Source organism: Malania oleifera, chromosome 5 (assembly GCF_029873635.1).
Source record: "Malania oleifera isolate guangnan ecotype guangnan chromosome 5, ASM2987363v1, whole genome shotgun sequence".
Classification (NCBI taxonomy): Eukaryota; Viridiplantae; Streptophyta; class Magnoliopsida; order Santalales; family Ximeniaceae; genus Malania; species Malania oleifera.
The window spans coordinates 7,502,265-7,508,264 of NC_080421.1; positions in this window are offsets into that span (position 1 = coordinate 7,502,265).

Genomic DNA, 6,000 nt, shown 5'->3' on the forward strand with positions numbered 1-6,000 from the left:
TTTATAGGGGTTGAAAGATACTCCCGTTACTAAAGGTTCGGTTCCGTAGCTAGTAAAGTACAGTGCAATCACACATGTGAATCAGTGTGAGTACAGAGATAGTCAGCTTGCAAGAGTAATTGAACCACTGGTGAAATAATGGACCAGGTGGGGCAATCGGATTGTATAATAGATGCTCAGCAATGCCTACACAAATAGGGCATGTTGGAGTTATCAGTGCACAACCCATGCCATGGGGTAAATAGGCGTATTATATTGTACCAAGCTAGTCGTTGTTTTAATATTCATATGCATGATTTAACAACTAAAATGGATAAAGTCACTGAATTTATGTCCATAGAACTCTTAAGTTACAATATTGCAAATATGCCATATATGTAGCAGATTTTAATTGAAATATACGCATGTGGTCACACACTGTTGTAATACTTTCCAATCTTATTGAGAAGTGTCTCACCCCATTATACAACCTTTGTTTCAGGTTTTACTGGACGTCAGTCCTAGTTGCTAAAGGGACCGGGGAGGTGGTTTTTGAGTTTAGCTTGCGTAAGTCTTTTTTGTGTGTAATAGTCTTGGTACGGAATATCTTTTTGGGGGATTGTAAGAATTTGCTTATATGTTGAATACGGATGTATGTATGATAGAAGACAAGTAGAAAACTCTGGTATATGTCTAATAGAAATCCCGATGGATGTTTATGTTTTCCGCTACAATTGTGTATGACTTACACCCGTATGTCCCTATTTAGGGCGGGTTGTTTATGTATGTATATTAGGTACAGGTATTCTGTATTGGTGATAACAATTTGGGTCCATATAAAGGGTTGGGTTGTTACATCTCACCCCTATCGTACGTACATGTTTTTTAGGTCCTTCGAGTAACCGAAACTAGTGTTCTTGTGTTGGGAGTGTAGTGTCGATGTACTGCGTAAAGTGCTTGTGTAAGTACTTGGACTGTAGCAAGGTTGTCATTTTGGGGTAATTGCTGGCACCCACGTTTATGTTCTGTATAGACTCTGGTATGGTACAATGTATGTATAGAAAGAATATTTTTTGTTGTATATATGTTGTGTATGTGAATGTGTATAAGGTGTACAGGAACCCCACGGGGTCGAACCCTCATTCATTATTGTATCATTGGTGTTTTATATGATATAGGGACATGTTAGGTTACTATATCACACCCTAGGTCCTAGTGCTAGGTTCAGGGCGTGACAATCATAAATGCTCCTTTAATTATAGAGATATGGTTAAGCTATTGTTTAATTTTTAACTTTAATGAAGAGACAATAACTTGCAGCTAGATAGTGTTTTAGCGACAACAAATGAAAAAAATACTTAAATAATATCTTTATTGTGTTTATTTGCAAAAAGTATCGATATTAAGAGCATGTTCAATTGTGAGAAAAAAAAAATTCTTTTTATATTTTTAGTATTTTAAAGAAATGTAATAATGACATAATTTTTCTTTTTCTTTTTTTTGTGTGAGAAAAAATGGAAAGAGAGTATATAAATAATACCATTATTGTGTTTATTTGTGAAAGGGTAAAAGACATTGATCTCCCCTTACGTTTGGCAAAAAGACAGAAGCCTCCTCTGAGGTTTCAAAAATTTTAGAGATCACATATGAACTTTTTAAAAAAGATACAAATCTTTCATTATATTTTGCAAAAGACAAATATTTTGAGAGAAAATTTATGTCTTTTTGACAAATTTTAGGGGAGGTTTGTAATATTTTTGAAATCTTAGGGGAGATTCCAATATTTTTGCTTGACCTTAGGGGAGATCAATGTGCTTTGCCCTTTGTGAAAATAATAAAATATATGTATTGGCATTAAGTTCATGCTTAATTGTGAAAAATAATTTTTTTTATTTTCTATTTTTAGTATTTTAAATAATTATAATAAAGCATTTGAAAGTTTCCCTATATTTGTATTAAAATGTAGAAAATAAAGAGTTTGTTTAGTCATATAAAATATTTTTTATTTAATTTCTAATAATTACAAAAAATGACATCTTGATTTTATATTTTCTAAAATTCATATAAAAAAAGTTGAAATTTTAGAAACAGTAGTGCGCTACACTTATTCTGTAAGAACCTGAACCATGATACAAGGGTTAAGTATGTAAAAGAGGGGTAAAAATGGAATTTGCACAGACTTCGTCGACGAGGTCATAATTCGTTGACAAAGGTAGAAGGCTTCTCGTCGACGAAATTCAGAGGCTCGTTGACGAGAAAAAGCCAAGAGGTCTGGAAAGTTGGAAATATCAGGATTTGTCGACGAAATCGCTGTGTCGTCAACGAAATTTCTGACGACCTCGTTGACGAGGATGCCATCTCGTCGACGAAATCGCCCGAGTCAAAGGTCCTATAAAGGGATATTTTGATTGCTTTGGGACTAAGTTTCCTAAATACTCTCTCTCTCTAGAACTCTCCCTACACACTCTCTCTCTCTCTAGTTTTGTTTGTCGATCGTTGCCCGGTTTGTAAATCCAACGATACTGCGAGGATCAGTGAAGGATTCTCTATGTTTCTAGCGGATCGGAATCTCGTTTCGGAGGATTTTGGGTTTCGGGCTAAAATCGAGGTAAGACTCGATTTTCATTTCTGATTCGGTATATGTGTAGTAGTACGGATTGTAAGTAAGTATTGTATTGTGATTTGTAGGTTTTGGAGTCTCGGTTCATAGTTTTGGGGACCGTAAAGTTCGTAGTTGGAATTCGGTTAAGGTAAGAGGATTCTGTTTATATCAGTTCATTTTCGAAATCAGGATCGGTAAGCCTATAGGCTACGATCGTATATATGTTTTGACTACTTATTTGGGGAAATCTATCGGGTAAAAATGCGGGATTCTTGGGTTACAATTTTTTGGGAAAATTGGGGATTTCGGGTATCATCTCTATTTTGTTTGGAAATCTGTTGGTTGTGTTAAAACTGTATTATTGAGGTAACTGTAATCTATATTTGCATAAATTGTATACTTGAAATTGTAAATGATATGATTTTCCGTAAACCAAATAAGTGTGGTATGTATGGTTGTATGTATTTGTTCTAAGTATTTGTGAAACAGCTATGTGGCAGCTAATTACTGTACGCAGAAATTTATAGGAACGTGAGTTTCAAAATGATTCTAGAGTTTTGTAAAACAGCCATGTATCAGTTAATTACCGGGGGCGAGAGTGGCCGGCTCTATATCCGGGGTGTGAAATATCACCAGTATGTTCCGGCTGGTCACCGAAGGGTGTGTTCTACACCGTATGTAGCAATGTAATCACTGTGAGCCTAGGTCGTCGCAACATAGTTGTGCATGTGGCAATGTAATTGTGGTGAGACTAGGTGAACTTGTGTAGTTGCGTATGTGGCAATGTAATCATTGTGGGCCTAAGTCGTCGCTTCGTAGTTGCGTGTGTAGCAATGTAATCGCTGTGAGACTAGGTGACCTTGTGTAGTTGCATATGTAGCAATGTAATCACTATTGGGCCTGAGTCGTCGCATTGTAGTTGCGTATGTAACAATGTAATCGATGTGAGATTAGGTGACCTTGTGTAGTTGCGTATGGAGCAATGTAATCACTATTGGGCCTCGGTCGTCGCAGCGTAATTGCATATGTAGCAATGTAATCGCTGTGAGACGAGGTGACCTTGTGTAGTTGCAAACTAGTGTGACGACACTGACCGTATGTATGTATGTATGTATGTTTTGGTATCGTATGAACTGGAACGGTTTTATGAAAATACTAGAACTGTATGGAATTGTATGAAACTGTACGAATTGTTTCAAACTACATCGTATGTATAGTGTTATTAAGTATGTAAAACGACACTGGTATGTCACGCACTGATATAAGCTATTTTCTTCCTTACTAAGAGGTGTCTCACCCTGAATGTACGTACAATGTTTTTCAGGTCCTTCAGGTAGCGGTAAGTAGCATCCTAGCGTCAGGAAGCAAGGGGTGTCGTAGCTACTGCTAATACCTTTTAGGTACGAGTTTTGGTATCCAAGTTGTCAAGATAGTTTGTGGATACCAGGAATATGTGTTGTAATTACGGGAATGTATATCCTAGTTTGTATAGACTCTGATATGATATTATTTATGTATAAAAGACCGTATTCCTCTGCGTATCTGATGAGTATGGATTGGTATGAGTATGTATATAGGGCAATCGTGTACCCCACAGGGTTGGACCCTCTTATTTATATTGTATCATATATGTTTAAATTGATATAGAGACAAGTTAGGTTACTTAAATTCACACCTGGGACCCACCTGCGGGTTCGGGGCGTGACATATTCACCAAACATCACATTTTTACTTACCCATTGTTTTTACAATTGTACAATATTAATAGGATAATATGCATAAAGTAGTTGGTAATAAAAGAGTGATATTTAGAAGATATGTATAACATTTTTGTTTTGATAACTAGTCAGAAAATAGAAAAATATAAAATAAAATTATTTTTTTCACAAGTGACTAGTGTCAAAATTTTCATTATTTTCTATTTTTAGATAAATATAATAAAATTGAAAAACAATAATTCTTTGAATTTAAACTCGAAAAGTGAAAATCATTTTCCACAACCTAAGCATGCCTTAATATTTTATACAGTACTGAACTTTTTCATGATATTTAGTCTATTTTTTTGGGTTAATCTTTGATTTTATGGGCATCGAATATTGAAAGTTCATTAATGTTTGTTTTGCATTCTAATGTAAAGTAGTTTTTTGATTTATTTTTTTATTAAAATATAAATTTTCAAATTATAATTAATATGGTATTCACCATTGATGTGAAAAAAAGCACCTCATACACAATAGCTATACTAATCGTCATAATTCCACATTGAATGTGTACTATGCAGATCTTAAGACGGTTTAGGCTCAAATCATAAGAGGTGTCTTTTATAGGAGAAATCCGTAAAATCAGTGAGTCAAAGAGGACAATACCTCATTAGAGTTGGACCCAAAACCATTACATTTGATATCAGAATCATCCTATGAATACTATAATGTGCGTGAATCTTACACCGAGGTTTAAGTTACTTTGATACGAGTGTCAGAGATCGGATGGGAGAGCATGTCCCATATCAGATGTGTTATAGGAGATCTTGGACCCGTAAGGATGGTTTAATTGGATTACAATTATGAGACATCTTTTATAAGACAAACCCATGAGATTAGTATATCAAAGCGGACAGTATCTTATCGAAGTTGGACTCAAGACCATTGCACCAACAAATGTAACTGAAATAAAATTAAGCAAATCCTTATTTAACTTTTTCTCGGGGCAAATGTTTTTTTTTTTTCTTTTTTTGACATATGATCAAAATTTACTTGTTTTTTGGGTAAATTTTTTATAAAATAATTATTTATTTATATTATTAGGGCGACCTTTTGAACCAAAATTGAAGGCTTTTTTTAATAATATAAAAAAATGAATTGCTGTCACTATATATGTTATTTTATTACAGAAAATTTGAAAATAAAAGACGAGCTACTACCTTATACATCCAGTTTTATAAAATAAAGTACAGCTTAAAAAAAAAATAAATCTCATTGAACAACCACACACATATGATATCCCTCTGTTCATTCTTAGGTGGGCAGAGGCTAATAATTTAAGCTTGAGTGCATTGAAAGATGGTTTTCCACATCGTAGAGAGAGAGAGAGAGAGAGAGAGAGAGAGAGAGAGAGGTTGTTTGCCTTCTTTTTGAAGGAATAATGTACATGAGCATTGAAAGGGACAGCAAGTGCCCCATGCACCTAATTATTAACGAACGCATAATGTATATTTGCACTTTGAGTGGAATATTGAATAATATCACTTGTTCATGATGAGTCTATGAAATTTACGTTATGCATTGTGATCCTAAACTTATTTACTTGTAAAATACTGCAGATTTTCGATGTGCATCATGAGTCTAATTAATTTAGCTTCATCTCAAAAAAATTATTGTTGTTTTTTCTTGGCATAATTGCTTTATTATTTTTCTTGCCAT